Source organism: Adiantum capillus-veneris, chromosome 9 (assembly GCF_014529385.1).
Source record: "Adiantum capillus-veneris isolate H3 chromosome 9, ASM1452938v2, whole genome shotgun sequence".
NCBI classification, from domain to species: domain Eukaryota; kingdom Viridiplantae; phylum Streptophyta; class Polypodiopsida; order Polypodiales; family Pteridaceae; genus Adiantum; species Adiantum capillus-veneris.
In genome coordinates, this window is record NC_140939.1 from 151227966 (window position 1) to 151245426 (window position 17461).

The 17461-nt window shown below is 43.7% G+C and overlaps 2 pseudogenes; both read left to right on the forward strand.

Annotated features, from left to right (window-relative positions):
• The window catches only part of LOC147451381 (uncharacterized), a 52396-nt pseudogene extending 51888 nt beyond the window's left edge, over window positions 1-508 (forward strand).
• A 610-nt stretch (window positions 509-1118) lies between these two features.
• Window positions 1119-17364, forward strand: LOC147451382 (uncharacterized; annotated as a pseudogene).
• The last annotated feature ends 97 nt before the right edge of the window (window positions 17365-17461 follow it).

Here is a 17461-nt window from a genome sequence, read left to right on the forward strand (position 1 = left end):
GACACAAAACACATGTTAAGACAAATAGAAAAGATGCAGGATATAGATTAAACTTAAAGATAAGTAGAGCTAACTTTATGTTCTACATCATAACATATTGGACTCCTACGTAGAGCGAGAAGTGCCCTCGCTTTGCATCCTAAAACCAATGAGCCAGATCTTTGTGGCCCAATCCTTGTTGGGCATATCCCGCAATCAATGCGTTTCAAGGGACGACATTTCAGACATACATGTCAACCAAGGCAGTGCCATATGCCTTCAAGGGAATTTGACGTATGGCCAAAGCACTTTGAAGATTAACGAGGCCTTTCCCTCGAGCCCCCCACTAGAAATCTCCTTGTATTTAATTTTTCCATGTATGTGTGTTAGGATGATAGAAGGTGACCTCCTCGTATTGTGGGACCAGCAATGTGCTTGGTTGGGTTTTGGGTTTTGGCTGGAGAACAAATACGGCCTTCAAGAGAATGCAGTGTTTCCTTCAGCAAGTTCTTGTATGGCAAATTCGTAGTGGTGATGGAGCAAGGGGGCATCATCATGTATGACTCCACACCAGTCCCTTGTCTTACAAGGTTGTGGGCTTCTCATCCATAGACGAGAACAACATGACAATCACCTCTGTCCACTACCCTTCTTGCTGCACGGCCATCACCTTGACATACAACAATGAAGGGGGAGTTTTGATATTTCAATAGAAGCGCATCACCAGAACGCTTTAGTGCTACAACTCCTTCAACATTTCTACAGGATCCAATGACAACAACATTCACATTTTCTTCAGGCTCCATTAGAATAGGAACTTTTGTTGCCTACGTTGCCAACAGTCTCATACCATCAACAAAAAAATGTGATGAAAGGGCCTGCAAAGGCAACAGACACAATTGCTTGTTTCCATGGAGAAGTGATTGTTGCAAGGAGCCAAAGAGTGATGTACATGAGGTACTCTTCTCTAACTCACAACACTCTTACTACACACAAAGAGACATCCACTAACACACACACACACACACACAATATACACACACACTTGCCATACCTCTTGCAGATGCTTATATGCACACACTCACTGTCATGTTTCCTCAGTAACACAGGCACACAACGTCTATCATTAATGTGCATTGCCTAAAGAAATATGAAGCTTGCACACTTTAGCAAACCTCTACATGGATTCATGTCAACTCTCGGGGTCCCTGCCGACAGAGATTGGCAATTTGTAGGCATTGACAAAGATGGATTTCACTCACTATCTCCTATCTGGCCCTATTCCTGACTCCATTGGCCGCCTCCAAAACTTAACTATTCTTAGCATGCCCTACAATCTTTTCAATGGGTCTCTTTCAATTTCGATGAGGAACTGCAAAAGTTTGCAAATTGTGGATCTCTCTTTAAATCAGTTTTGATGTCTGTTTTTGGATGAGCTTGGGAACCATCAGCTTGTCAGTTCCCTGTCTTTAGAGAATAACCATTTCAATGGGCCATTACCATCTTGGCTGGGAAGCTAGACAAGGGTAACTTCTCTCTTGTTGGTAACCAATAAGTTCTTAAGGAGCATACCAAAAGAGTTGGGTGACAATTATTCACTCATCACTTTAAGCTTGGATGGTAATAAACTCTCAGGCTCTACACCTGGTCAGCTCTGCAATGCACCCCACCTCTCACAACCATTCTTGAATAGGGACCTTTTTAATGGCACTATCGATACGACATTTTGTAAATGCACTGCTTTGTCAGACATAGAACTCACTAGCAATCAGCTCACAGGGAACATTCCAGGATACTTTGCAGGGATGGCAATGCTAGTGGCCAAATGAGCTTTGGGAATCCGACTCCCTTATGGAGGTATCAACGAGAGACAACTACGTCACTGGGATTTTGTCTCCCCTTATAGGAAACCTCAAAATATTGCATGAGCTGTGATTCGATAGCAACCTTCTCGAAGGGCCCCTCCCGGTCGAGCTTGGTATGTGATTGCTGGTTTTTAGGACCCCTTCTGAAGATGCAATAAAGGCACAGTCAATTGTTGGGGAGATGAGGATACTCTAGTCCAAGGGATCTCGAAAAAGAAGAAAAATCTACTTCACAAGCACCAAAGAGTAAAAAGTGCCATGGACAGAAGATACGTGGGAACGAGCTCTTATGCATGCCTACAACCTATATCTTACAGAATAGCCCATTCTAGGTGTGAATTTCTAGTGAAATTTACACGAGGATGTTCGTGTGGACTCACAGCACAAAATACTCCGTTTTCACTTTTTTACTGACAGTAAATATTTTTTTACCACAGTAAATATTTTTTACCTACAGTAAATATTTTTCACCTACATGGTAAATACAAATCACTTTTTACCTACAGTAACTTTTTTTACCCATGGTAAATATTTTTTACTGCACCATAAGTATTTGGTAGGTAACAATTCACTGTTACTAGAAGCAGTGATTGGGCATCAACAATGCAGTTACAGAAGGAGAAAAGGGGAAAATCTTATGGTAAAGGTGAGTCAACAGGGATAAAGACTTTTGAGTTGAAAAGAGACATGCTGATTTTTTCAAAGAACACATGTCAAAAGAAGCCATGGTTGAGGATTTTTTGATAATTTGATATTCAGGAGGACCCAGCTACCACCTCCCCCCCGCAGGTCCCTCCCTGACATGTGCAGAACCTCCAGTTTCAACAGCCACCTTACATGCTCTTAAATGCTGGTCAAGGCCTTATCCCCATGTGTCACAATCAGAAAAATCAGCATTTACCCTCCCCTCTCACATCACTCTATATCTTGATGGTGACATATCAGGTGACCTCAATCTGTTGACCACCCTAAGCAAAAAGTAACCCCAATCAGCGGATTTAAGCATGTTTATCCCTAATCCTAAACCCTCTCAGAAACCTATATAAGGAGGCCTTCTCTCACTCAAAACAAACACTTCACCCACTTCACCAAGCAACGAAGCTATGACGACATTGCTCACAACGAGGAGCTATGGATGGAGCTCTACTCTCTCTCCCTCTCTCTCTATCCCTCTAGTATGCTACATTACTAGCCCTAAAACCTAAATAAGGAGTCTTCTCTCATGCTCCATGGCCAACATCCTCGCCATCATTCTCCAAGGTATTGATGTGTTTCTAGTAGGATCATACCTACTTGCTAGGTTGATTGTTTTTGACAAGGGGTTATGCCATCCTTGGCTTGCTTCTCTATATCCTTGTTATGTATGATCAGATGTCGTTGTATTGTTAAGCTGATGTCTTGTGTATATATATGCTACATAAGGTCCCTAAGCTTCGTTTCTATGTGTTTTGCCATATGTTTTGATGCCATCATAATTCCAGAAGTCTCACATTCCTATGTGCACTATGTGTGAGGTCCCTAAACCTCTTAATTTAGGGTGGTGCCCCCTTTGTTTTGTTCTTTGCTTGTTTGCATGAGGCGTGGTTTGTGGAGTGTGCACGAGTACAGAGGCCACCCGATTGCACTGCTCTTTTTCCCGCTATCATTTTGGTGCCCCCACGGAGGAGGGCTACACAGACCTTCAGTCCACAAGCAATGAAGATGTGCAATCTACAACATGGACGAATGGCGTGAGAAATTTGCAAATTGGAGAACAGAAGAAGAGGAGGCTTTAGAGGCCTTAAAAGCTTTCATCGAGGTCTTGTTACCTGGTTGCAGAATCATTGAAATTCAAGAAGTAAGTTCTTCTACATGCCTTTTTCGTGATCGTCGCCAACGAAGGAGAGTAAGAAGAAGAGCTTGATATACCTCTCCTCTCAACCTATGAGTGCTCCAGAAACCTCCAACGCACACGAGCTTGAAATATTCTACCTCAACATACACGAAGGTACTGTGACACACATTAAGGGAAGAGAAAGCATCACCAGACCTCTCTTTCCTGAGGAGCCGACTAAGAGGAGGAAGATCACCTCTACACCTAAGTGGCCCAAGGCCGCAGCGCGTGCTCAAGCGTAAGGTAACATTTGGCTTAATCTCATTAATAAGGGATTACATGACCACTACAAGCAAGAAAAAGGCTAGTGAGCAACCAACTTCAACCTCCAACTTGCAACCACGACTCTCACCCCTAAATCCTCCTGAAGCAAAGAGGCGAAGGCTTGCCTACAAGATTGCCGCCCGTCTGCGAGTGCTCCCAGTGCACTTTGTGAATCTAGACACCACCAATCCCAAGCCAACCTCCTGTCCGCGTGAAGATCACTTTGGATATTGTCCAAAGTGCTTTGGAGACCGGGTGAAAAGCCTCCCTGCCCTACCTTTGCTGCTAATTTTCAAGAAGTTATCTCAATCTAAGGAAACTATCTTAGTTGATGATGTGCTGCACATTAATGGTGTCACTTTCATTTGTCATGATGATTATGGTAATAGCATCCAATTGTTGCTTGCTAAAAGGCTCAGCATTGTACAAAGTGTTGCCATCACGCCTTACGTCTTCACAGATGCATCAGGAAGAGTCGAAGTGATCCGAGGTGCTGACCTTTTGTGGTTGATCAGGCTCATTGGTCCCAAGGTGGTGCAACTAAGCTAGGCTCTTGTGTGTAAGTATGGATGCTAATAATGAGAATGATGATCCCCGCATGTTTCCTTTCCATTTTGTGCGTCATATCCGTGTGAATATTTGTATTGATAGAAAAATCTTTTATCAGCAAAGAATAGCCCTGTTGTTTGGAGCCGAGAGACTTGGGGAAATCTTGCGCTCTCCTCATCCTGCCATTCTACCCTTACTAGACTATTACCATTCCTTTGATGTGTCGATCTTCATCCTATTTTGAGCTAAGTTGTGCTAAAGCTCCAAATTGTAATTACCATACTCTATTTTAAAATAAATTGGAGCTGTTTGTGTAATTGTTTACTCTCTCACTTATGGCCTTCCCTAATTTTTATGGTAAGCCTGGGGAGGTTGCTCCAGACTTTTTGGATAATTTGGAAATGGCCTTTCTGGTATCGGGAAGGGATGACAAAGCTACTATGTTAAGGGCCTTTCCCTTGGTCTTGAGGGAAGGTGCAAAATTATGGTATCAAACTTTGGCACCTGAAGAAAGAAGAGACTGGGAGTCCTTAAAGATGGCCTTCATCGAAGAATTTTGCCTCCATGAGCCTCCAGAGGAGATATGGAGACAGCTCTTAGAGCTACGCCAAATATCACCCAATGACTATAGAAGCTATGAAGGAAAGTTTTCCAACCTGTGGGAGAAATGGTGTGCATCATTAGGTGAAGTAGAAAGGGCGCCAGAATGCCTAAAGAAGGACTGTTTCCTGGCAGGGCTTTACCCCATCCTTCGAGAAAAGGTAAAAGGTAAATTCCCATATACCTTTGATAAAGCTATGACTTATGCAAGGGAGAAGGATACGAAGTTCAAATTCCAAGCTCAACTACAAGGGGGAATGGAGCCTCCACCGCTAGCTCAACCTATGGCAAGGGTAGTAGCAGGGATAGGAGCAACAGACCAAGAGTCCTCTCAACAAGAATTACTTCAACAAATCACCAATCAACTAGAGAGCCTGTCCATCAATCTGGTTCAAGGTGTAAGGGCTCCCCAGCCAAGAAATGAACGAAATAGACAAGAAGGGCAAAGGCAAGCACGTGAGTACATTTGCTACAACTGTGGAGAGGTAGGTCACAGCATGTATTATTGCCCCCATCCACGACGCTATCAAGGAAATGGTAATCAAAGACGGACTCCTCACCAGCAAGTCACTCCTCCTCAAGCTAGGCCACTAAATGGACAAAATGCACACGTGGCTCCACCAATCCAAATATTGAGACCCCCTCCTCCACCACCACAAGCACCAGCAGAGATCCCTCCACTACCATCGGGAGGGGAGGACAGGGCTGTCTTTGTCATAAGTCTTGACAATGGTAAGGATAAAGGGAAAGAAAAAATGGAGGAAGCTGTTGCCATGCCAATAAAGAGAGTTAGGAGACAAAGAACTGATGAAATGGAAGCTTCAGAGACGGATAAAGGGAATGAGGGTTCCTCCCAAGTGATAGGAGACAAGAAAAGGAAGAGTAGGTCAAGGAGGCACATAGGAGTAGAAGACTTTCCACTTGGGGTAGGATCCATACCCTACGACCTGGTAGCAGATGTGAGTAAGCAAGGACCAAAGATTTCATCGCAGCAACTCCTCCACCTTTCCCCAAAGATGCGTAGAACCCGGTCCAAGATGGTCAGCACCAGGAGGGCTAAGGCAAAGTCAGTTGGGTCTATTAGTGCAAGAGGCATGAAGGATATCGTACCAGTCATTGATGCAGAGATTAAGAGTCAGCGAGTCTCCAATGTGTACGTAGATGGTGGAGCCGAGATTTGTGTTATGACAGAGAAATTAATGCACAGGTTGGGTTTGGAAGTAAACGAGCAAACTTCCTTACAAGCTAAGATGGAAAATAATGTAAGGGTGGCTTGTGTGGGAAAGGTTAATGGAGTAAAGGTTTCAGCTATTGGTGTGGCAATCTCAATTGATGCTTATGTGATCCCAACTAAGGGGGAGGGCTATCCGCTAATCCTTGGAAGACCTTGGCTTATGGCTATGAAAGCTAGGCAAGATTGGGAGACAGGTTCCCTTGAGTTGCGACCAAATCATAAGGTAGGTGGCAAGCAACAAAAAATTGTGTATGACATGAAGCAGGGTAGACAACAAGACCTAGAGATAGAGACTTCTATGGATGAATGGAGCACAAGCAGCTGCTCTTCATCTGAGGATGAGTCATCTGAGGAGGATGCTAGCTCTTTGGAAGTCATGGGTATAATACTGCGAAACCCAGAAGGAGAAGGTGGTCAAGACTCTCTAAACAAGGAAGAAGCCACAGGCTTAGAGGAGATTCTAGCTAAGGACCTACTAGAAGAAGAGAGAGAACCCTATTTGCAGGTACTAAAGAAGCATGCTGGCCTCTTTATAACTGATTACGAGCACATTAGAGGAGTGACGGTAACCCAACACCATATCCAATTAAAGGAATGTGCCAAACCAGTGGTGCAAAGGCTAAGGAGATTAGGGCTAGTGCAACAAGATGCACTCTTAAAAGAAGTAAAAAGATTACTCAAGGCAAGATTTATCTACCCAATGGAAGATTCTGAGTGGGTGTCTCCAGTTGTGGTAGCACCAAAGAAAAATGGGAAGTGGAGGGTATGTGTGGATTACAAGCCTCTAAACGCAGCCACAAAAAGGGACCATTTTCCTTTGCCTTTTCAAGATGAAATACTAAATGAAGTGGCTGGTCATGAAAGGTACACAGTGTGTGATGGGTACTCAGGCTACTTCCAAATCAGAATCGCAGATGAAGACCAAAGAAAGACTACCTTCATAACACCTTGGGGGTGTTTTGCTTATAGAGTTATGCCTTTTGGTTTAACTAATGCCCCAGCTACTTTCCAGAGGTTTATGAACTTGGTGTTTCAACCTTACTTTGGTAAGTCCATACGAGTCTTCATTGATGATTTTTGCATTTACAGCTCTAGGGAAGTACATCTGTCCAAGGTTCATGAAGGTTTCACCCGTCTGGACCAATTGGGTGGGCAATTGAATAAAGACAAGTGCCACATAGGTGAGAGCAAGGTAAAGACATTGTTAGCTTTACCTACTCCTTCAAACGTGAAGCAACTAGTCTCCTTCATTCAAAAGGTTCGCTACATGGGACGATTCATACATCTCCTTTCTCAGGCAATCTATCCTTTGCAGCAACTCACTAAACACACTACATTGACATGAAGTGAGGAGGGTGAAAGGTGCTTTCAAGAAGTTAAAACCATTTTGAGCTCATTGCCTGTCGTCCTACAGCCCACATGGGGTGAATTATTCTATGTAAATCCTAGTGTAGGTCCAGAAGCTCTAGGAGTTGTCTTGATGCAAAAAGACCCAAAGACATCTCTCATGAGACCAGTCTACTTCTCTAGTAGAGTGATGACAGCTGCTGAAAAGGGTTTCAGCGCAACTGAGCAATTGGTGCTAGCTCTTAAGTTTGCAGTGGAGAAGTTTCAGGCTTACTTACTTCCGAGACAATTTGTGGTGATCACAACTAAGGAGGTTTTTCCATATGCCCTACAACACATGGAATTGTCTCAAAGAATAGCAAAGTGGGTGGTGCAGCTTCAAGAGTTTGACTACACACTACAAGTAGAGGATTCCACCCGTGCTTGTTTGGCAGATGTCCTAACACAAAGGTGTTATGAGAAGGCCAAGAAAGAGGCACCTAGTAAGGTACCGCCTATCCCGGAGCCTGAAGTTCTACTGGGAGCACACAGTCTATATTTTGATGAGGCTTAGAAGAGGACCAAAGACAAGGCATCAGCAGGCATAGTAATTTTAGGTCCAGAGAAGGAGAAGATCTTTGCAAAAGGGTTTCGTCTAAAAGAGGTTCATTCTAACAATGAAGCAGAGTACCATGCCCTTGTTTTAGGGTTGCAATGTTGTCTTTCTCAGGGCATCACAAAGCTAAATGTTTTTGGTGACTCCATGTTGATTGTTAAGCAAATGGTTGGTGTATGGGCCTGTAAAAATGAAAAATTGTATGTTAAGATGAGGGAAGCAAAGGCCTTGTTGAAGGGTTTTAAAGAAGTTCGAGTGCACTTTGTACCTAGAGATCAAAATCGAGAAGCAGATGCCTTAGCAGGTGAAGAACTACAAACTCTCATAATAGGTGCTATCCTTGTGAAAAGTCCTTTATACCAGGGAAAGGAGGAGCTGCATGATTTACTTTACTTTCTTGAGCATTGTGAAGCACCCTATGGTATGAGTAAAAGTGAACGTAGGTGGTTGGCAAAAAAGGCTACCAGCTATAGCTTAGTGAATGAGGACTTGTATTGTAGAGGGAAAGATGCTGTCTTAAGGAGAGTTCCTGCATCCCAGGAGATAAAGGATATTTTGTTTAGTTGTCATGAAGGTGTGTGTGGTGGCCACTTTGCACAAGAGATTACTAGCAGAAAGATTTTACAAGCAGGGTTCACGTGGCCAAGCCTCCATCGAGATGTACAACATTGGTGCCGCACATGTGAGGTTTGCCAAAAAGCTGGACCAAGGCGTCTTACCCATGAAAATCAACATCCAATCAAAACCTATGGGCCATTTGAAAAATGGGGGATAGATGCAATAGGGCCACTACCTTGCACTCAATCAGGGAAGGAATACATCATTATGGGGGTGGAGTACATGACCAGATGGGCAGAAGCTCGTCCCACAAAGCGCATCACAGCCAAGGACGTGAGTGATTTCATTTTTGAATGCCTTTGTTGCCGTTTTGGCACACCTTTGGAGATTCTCTCGGTTAGGGGACCGGGATTTCGAGCTGATTTAGTCAGGCAATTGATGAGCAAGTTAAAAATCAAGCGCAGGCACTCTACACCATACTACCCTCAATGCAATGGTCTTGTGGAAAAGGTAAATGGTCTTATATGTAAAATCATCACTAAGCAAGTGCATTTACATCCTAAGGCATGGGACAAACACCTAGATGCAGCACTTTGGACCTACAGAACATCCTTTAAAACATCCTTGGGGTATACACCTTTTCACTTGGTTTACGGGCAAGAGGCACTATTGCCTATAGAAGTGGAGCTAGCGAGCCTCCGAGTTCTAAAAGCACATCAAGAGGATAGTCAAGAGAAGTAGGTGGAAGGAAGAATCATCGATTTGGAGAGGTTAGGGCTAGATCAAGAGTCAGCAGTAAAGTACTATGCAGCCCAGGCAGAGAAGAAACGAAAGAAGTTCAATCGCAACCTTGTCAAGAAAGGTATCAAGGAAGGTTCTTTAGTGCTCAGATACGATAATCGCTTTGATCGCAGGAAGGATGGTAAGTTCTTGCTTAAGTGGGAAGGCGCTTTTGTAGTGATACAGAGGTTCTCAAATGGTAGTTACCAGCTAGGTGACCTAGATGGTAAGGTACATCAGACCCCGGTAAATGGTTGGTGATTGAAGGCCTACCAATGTCGTCTTTCACAGCCATATGCTGGTGAAATCAATGCTAAGGATGGTTCAGAGGAGAGCTCATCATATTCGAGCTCCAACTAAGGTAACAATCATGTACATAGTCGTTTCAAAAAAAAAAAAAAAAAGAGAATGCTACCAGTGAAAGCGGATATTGACAATGGATGGGGTATGGCTTTCAAGGGTCTAGGAGACCAGTTGTTAGTCATGGATGGATACAATTATTCATCAGAAAGGACTAAACAGGGTGCATCAACCAAGAAAGTAGTAACATGGCAAATTCAGTTGGTACCAGGCGGGTAAGTATTCAAGAGAACCCTATTGTAGCACAACCTACAGCTAGAGGCATCAAATACCTCTAGCTTAAGGGGGAGGGCTATATGATGCATGGTTTTTAGGACCCCTTCTGAAGATGCAATAAAGGCACAGTCAGTTGTTGGGGAGATGAGGATACTCTAGTCCAAGGGATCTCGAAAGAGAAGAAAAATCTACTTCACAAGCACCAAAGAGTAAAAAGTGCCATGGACAGAAGATACGTGGGAACGAGCTCTTATGCATGCCTACAACCTATATCTTACAGAATAGCCCATTCTAGGTGTGAATTTCTAGTGAAATTTACACGAGGATGTTCATGTGGACTCGCAGCACAGCATACTCCGTTTTCACTTTTTTTACCGACAGTAAATATTTTTTTACCACAGTAAATATTTTTCACCTACATGGTAAATACAAATCACTTTTTACCTACAGTAACTTTTTTTACCATGGCAAATATTTTTTACTGCACCATAAGTATTTGGTAGGTAACAATTCACTGTTACTAGAAGCAGTGATTGGGCATCAACAATGCAGTTACAGAAGGAGAAAAGGGGAAAATCTTATGGTAAAGGTGAGTCAACAGGGATAAAGACTTTTGAGTTGAAAAGAGACATGCTAATTTTTTCAAAGAACACATGTCAAAAGAAGCCATGGTTGAGGATTTTTTGAGAATTTGATATTCAGGAGGACCCAGCTGCCACCTCCCCCCCGCAGGTCCCTCCCTGACATGTGCAGAACCTCCAGTTTCAACAGCCACCTTACCTCCTCTTAAATGTTGGTCAAGGCCTTATCCCCATGTGTCACAATCAGAAAAATCAGCATTTACCCTCCCCTCTCACATCACTCTAGAGAATATCTTGATGGTGACATATCAGGTGACCTCAATCTGTTGACCACCCTAAGCAAAAAGTAACCCCAATCAGCGGATTTAAGCATGTTTATCCCTAATCCTAAACCCTCTCAGAAACCTATATAAGGAGGCCTTCTCTCACTCAAAACAAACACTTCACCCACTTCACCAAGCAACGAAGCTATGACGACATTGCTCACAACGAGGAGCTATGGATGGAGCTCTACTCTCTCTCCCTCTCTCTCTCTCCCTCTAGTATGCTACATTACTAGCCCTAAAACCTAAATAAGGAGTCTTCTCTCATCCTCCATGGCCACCATCCTCGCCATCATTCTCCAAGGTATTGATGTGTTGCTAGTAGGATCATACCTACTTGCTGGGTTGATTGTTTTTGACAAGGGGTTATGCCATCCTTGGCTTGCTTCTCTATATCCTTGTTATGTATGATCAGATGCCGTTGTATTGTTAAGCTGATGTCTTGTGTATATATATGCTACATAAGGTCCCTAAGCTTCGTTTCTATGTGTTTTGCCATATGTTTTGATTCCATCATAATGCCAGAAGTCTCACTTGCCTATGTGCACTATGTGTGAGGTCCCTAAACCTCTTAATTTAGGGTGGTGCCCCCTTTGTTTTGTTCTTTGCTTGTTTGCATGAGGCGTGGTTTGTGGAGTGTGCACGAGTACAGAGGCCACCCGATTGCACTGCTCTTTATCCCGCTATCAGTATGTTGGTGAATCTCACCACCCTCATTCTTAACTCCAACATTTTCACTGAAGCAATTCCTCCTGAGCTTGGGAGGTGTTCACAACTTGCTACCCTTGATTTGGGCAGTAACAATCTAGGTGGTTGAATACCCGAGGCAATTGAGAACCTACCTGAGCTAGATTGCCTTGTTCTATCGGATAATCAGCTCGATGGAACAATTCCAGACAAGATATTCTCTTTTACTACAGAATTCAACATGCTAGCTTACATGTGTTGCTTCAAGGTAACATGCTGAGTGGCAGCATTTTGGGGGAGCTTTCTGCTCTCCATAATCTTACTACTCTAGACCTCTCATAGAATGGTTTGGTTGGCAGTCTCCCTCCGTGTTTGGGAGAATTGGGCAGGTTGCAAGGCCTAAACTTGGGCCACAACACTACAAGAGGTTGTGTGCTCTTGTGACGCTGTGAGCGACGGAAATACAGTGGGTTTTTATAACCCCTGGCGTCGCTAAAATTAACCGTCGCTAATAGCGTCGCTATATAACGACGATCATAGCGACGGTTATAGCGACGTTTACACAGAAGTCTATAGCAACGCTACAGAGCCATAAAAAGCGACGGTTAAAGCGACGCCCGAGAGAAGTTTTTTTTGGTGACAGGGCATTGAATGCCCTGCCACCCATCAAGCATATTGTACTTGATTCACTTTTTTTAAAAAGTGCAAGGGTAGATAATAGACCCAAAATAGTCACCCACAAGACGCATTGTTTGCAAAATTGACAAGTGTAAAATTGACAATTGTACACATCATAGGCAAAATGAATTGATTGGCAAATGTAATAATGACAATTGTACAACATCATAGGCATAAAGAATTGATTGGCAAAATGAACTGCGGTGACAAATGTAATAATATACATGGTTCAAAAAGACGTATAAAATCCGTCTCATGATACATAAGCTATGAGAAACCCTAAACTAATGCTATCTAGCTACGGCTAAAGTGACGTCGTCTAGTCAGACGTCTCATCGCGTCCAAGCGGAGTATCTGTCGGATTCTGCAAAAAAAGACAATAAGACAGCTTTCAGTAAGTATAAACATATAACGACATTTATAAAACAATACAAAAAATAGAAAAGAGTAAACCCTAATACTAACCATGCCGCCGCGAGAACTGAGAATGTCTATCAGGGCGTTTAAGCCCTTTCTGCCTGCGTACTCGCGCTCGTACGGTGTGGGATCACGTCCTGTCATCGACCACTGTCAAAACATACAAAGATTTCATTATGTTAGAATTAAAAAACTCATAAACCCTAAACTATCGAACATAAAGAGCAATGCGAAAACACTTACAAAATCGGCCTCAAATGATGCCCATCCACCACTCCCCAAGTGGTGCGAGCTCCCTGCCGCTACTCGCGCTCTGGCTGCATCCTTTTGTTGCTTCCACTTGTCGGGATTCTCGCGCGCTGCTTTCTTCGCATTCTTCCAATCTTCTTTGGCCAGCCAATCTGGCCTGTTCCACCCATGCTTGATTGCTTTTTGCACTTCGGAACGCTTGTGTTTGCAGTATTCGCGCATTCGAATCTTCATCAGGTCTTCATTGAAGCGTTGATCCCATGTTGGAACGGGAAACTCATCATGAAGTATGCTGATGACTCTGTTTTTAAAATCCCTTGGTACTTCACTCCATTTGTTTAGTATGTAGTGTCTAAACAGTTGAGAGCAAAGACCACGCATGCGCGAGATCACCTTCTTGCCGTCATCATCCATGATGATGCCGTCGCTGAAGTCGACAGAGTAAGGCAAGCCCTCTGGCCGGTGACGCGTGAACCTTGGTGTCCCGGCAAGGGTCTCTAGCGGCGTGTCGATGGGGGTACGGACGTCAGGTGTCTCCACCGGCGTCTGGGCCCCGAAGCGAGGAGTGTCGAGTGGGGTGGCTCCTGGCGGAGTAGGTAGAGGTGTGTAGCTGCTAGGAACAGTCAGCCGCGCAAAACCTGGCGTAGATGGAGATGTTGTGGCTGGTGTGGGGGCGGGCAAAGAAGGGGAGGGTAAAGAGCCTCGTTGAACACGAGACGGTGTGGAGGCATCGGCGGCGGAATCCCCACAACAACCGCCACCGCCACCACTAGAGCGACGGTGTATAGACGAGTGTGAAGATCGTCTCGTCGACGCCGAAGCTTTGGAGCGCGCCAAATGCTCCAAAAGAGAGGGAGATGCGGATGGAGTAGGAACGCGCGATGATGCGCCAGAGCGATGATGCTCCACGGACCAGTGTCTCTGTTGTGGTGACAAAGAAAAAAGAAACTCCTCATCATCCATACCTGCATTAAACACACGAATATTTAAACTTAATATTGAATGAATAGAGTAGACAATGACGCAAAGACCATTTAATACAATGACGTAATGACGCATATAAATACAATGACGCAATGAATTGAGTGATAGAAGAGGCAATTTGAAAACTCAGAATTTTCAATCAAAAGATGTGAGCGCGAGTAGAAAAGAGCATTATACACCATGGAAGGTACTTAGAGAGCCAGAGCTTTTACAACACGGAGCAAAATTGTTCAAATACAATATTTGTGGCTTTAAGAGATCTCTCTCTCATCCTCGCATAACTCAGCATAACCTTATATATCTATATAGAGCTCTCCGTTTAAACACATATCCTTTGTTTCATTTCGTATCTCCTCTGCATGCACCCCATATAGAGTAGTAGCATCTTGATGCTCGTCTCGCAACACCGCAGCGGCTTCTGATTGAGCATCTTCTCTGATCTCCTCCATTGATGCCGTTGTGATTGGCACATGGTAGCCTTCATACGTCCTTGCACTACGAGGGGCTACCTCTATGACGTACCGCCAGTTTGATGTAGACTTTGCATGTAGGATGAAATATTACCTGCCAGAGCCACATAACTTACATGAGAGCTTTCATGCACATAACTTGTAAAAGGGGGATGTTAACTATTTACATACTTACTTGTTCACAATGCTCGGGTAGTACGAAAGTGTCTCTTAGGTCAGTCCATTTTCTTAGTAGAATCCACCTCAAGAAACCAGACTCTCCTCTACGCACAGTAGCGTTGCGACCCTCCATGATTATCTTGAACCATTGCACGTCGAAAAAGTCGACAAAAAATCCTCTGTAATCGATCCTCAAAATCTCTTGTAGCGTGCCGAAGTAAGTGAGTTCCGCCACCACACGATCTGCATCAGATGAACGTCGTCGACTAGACTGTTCAAATTTTGCCATGATTCCACAATCTTGAGTAAAACGCTTTTTGTCGATCCGTTCTACCCTAAAATGTCGACCTTTACACCATGCAGCTGTGTATGACTTATACTACAACGAACAAAGATTATGAGTGGCCGTTCAAACGTTTAGAAATAAAGTCACTAGCTAGTCGTACATTGCAAACTTACCTTGGTCGCGCAACCCCGAGAGTACTCCCACTCTTGCTCAGTCACTTCGTCACTGCATTGTTGTGCGCTTTTCAATTGGTTGTGCAACCATCTTAAGCTCATGAATGTTGGTAGGCTCTCCAGAACCGTCGGATAGTGCATCGGTGGTCGTCTTCCCCGTCTCCACTCGATTCGTGCCCTTTGTCGCTCTTGCTTTGCATCCTCATATTGTGAAATCCACTTTTGCATCACTGGATTGTGAAGCATGCAAAATCGGTTGATTTTAGCCTCTAGATCTTCCGTCATCTTCTTCTCAACACCGAGATTGCACATGACAATCCCAGATATGCGCTCATCATCTATGGTTTGCCATAGCGTGTCCCGGGCTTTATCAAATCGGTCTAGCCACTCTCCAATGTACACTAGGACTCTGATACCAACCAACCTTCTGCCATGCTACCCTCCAGATGTGCCTTTTGACGCACATATCCCTTAAGCGTTTTCATGAAACGTTCTAAGAAGAACATCCATCTGGAATGAACTGTGCCAGCTATTTCCACCTCATCAACTATGTGAACAAGAAGATGCACCTGAATGGTTAGCATGGTAGTAGGAAAATGTTTCTCAAACCTAATCTTTAACGTCTTTTAGGATAGTTTCCTACGACGTTATAACTCTCTTCTTCTTGTGTGTGTGCGCATGTGTGGATGTGTGTGCCAATAAAAAGAGATAAATGGTATAACCTTTCTATCACCCATGCCAAGTATGATAGATTGGTTATGCCATTTCCCTCTTGAATAATAGGTCTTGAGTTCAACTCCTCGTCGGCTAGATCTTTAGGTCTTTTAACTTTAATTATTTTCCTACGACGTTAAATTAGTTTCTCTCTCTTTCTCTCTCAATGTGTGTGCGTTTTTTTGTTTATGCATGTTTTCTCTCTCTTTTCCTCTCTCAATGTGTGCATTTTTTGTTTATGCATGTTCTCTCTCTCTTTTCCTCTCTCGATGTGTGTGTTTTTTGTTTATGCATGCTCTCTCTCTCTTTTCCTCTCTCAATGTGTGTGTGCATTCTTTGTTTATGTATGTGTGTGTGTGCGTTTTTGTTTATGTTTGTACTCTCTCTCTCTCTCTCTCTCTCAAAAAAAAAAAAACACTATGTGTGTGTGTGTGTGTGAGAGAGAGAGAGAGAGAGAGAGAGGGAGAGAGAAAGAGGGGAAGGGAACATGAGAGTGAGGAGAGGGAAGGAGCATACCTGGCTCTCCTTCCTCTCCTCGTGTGTGTGTGTGTGTGTGTGTGTGTGGAGAAGAGAGAGAGAGAGAGAGAGAGAGAGAGAGGGAGAGCGTTACCTGCTCCTTGCTTGAGGGCGCCGAAAAACTCAGATCTGAGATCTGAGTTTTTGGGCGCTCTCTGTTATTTTTTTTACACAGCGACGCTCATAGTGACACTCATAGCGACGCGGGAATTTTTTTTTTTGAGCGTCGCTGTGTGAGCGTCGCTAATATGAATAGCCTCTTGTAGTGCAACAAGCTCACCGGCCAAATCCCTATAGAGCTCGGTAAAAGATGCAGCCTGGTGAAGCTCAATGTTTCCCACAATGAGCTCTCTTGACATCTGCCTATTCCTTTGGGATTTCTTTCAGAATTATCACACTTGGATGTAGGCCATAACCATCTGACAGGGGAAATCCCTTTTGAGTATGCAAGGATGGTGTCCATGGTGGGCTTCTACGTCAACAATAATAGCCTAATAGGAGGCATTTCCAGCTTATTCATAGACAGCTTCTTATGGAATCAAGCACAATCTCTAGATTTCAGCAGCAATTATTTTGATGGTGTCATTCCCAAGAGTTTGGGAAACCTTTCCGGCCTTTTCTACTTGGATTTGATAGCAATCAATTTCATGGCTATGTTCCAACGGAGTTTCATGGCTAGATTCCAATGGAGTTGGTTGGTCTCTTTCAGGTGGTTTATCTAGATTTTTCTGACAACCACTTATCAAGTAGAATTTTAGATGAGATTTGTGAACTTAATGGGCTTAATTTCCTTTATTTTTCCCAAAATGAGCTCAAAGGAGACGTTTTGCCATTTCGCAGCTGTGCCGCATTCTCCTCTAGTTCTTTTCTGATGAATGGTGCTCTCTATGGTATTGAACAAGTATAGTCAATCAGCGGGTTGAATTTTCTGTCGTAATGAAATAATGGCTGCCTTCTTGCGCTCATCGACCCATCAGAAGGCATGCATCTGTGCGTGATAAGTG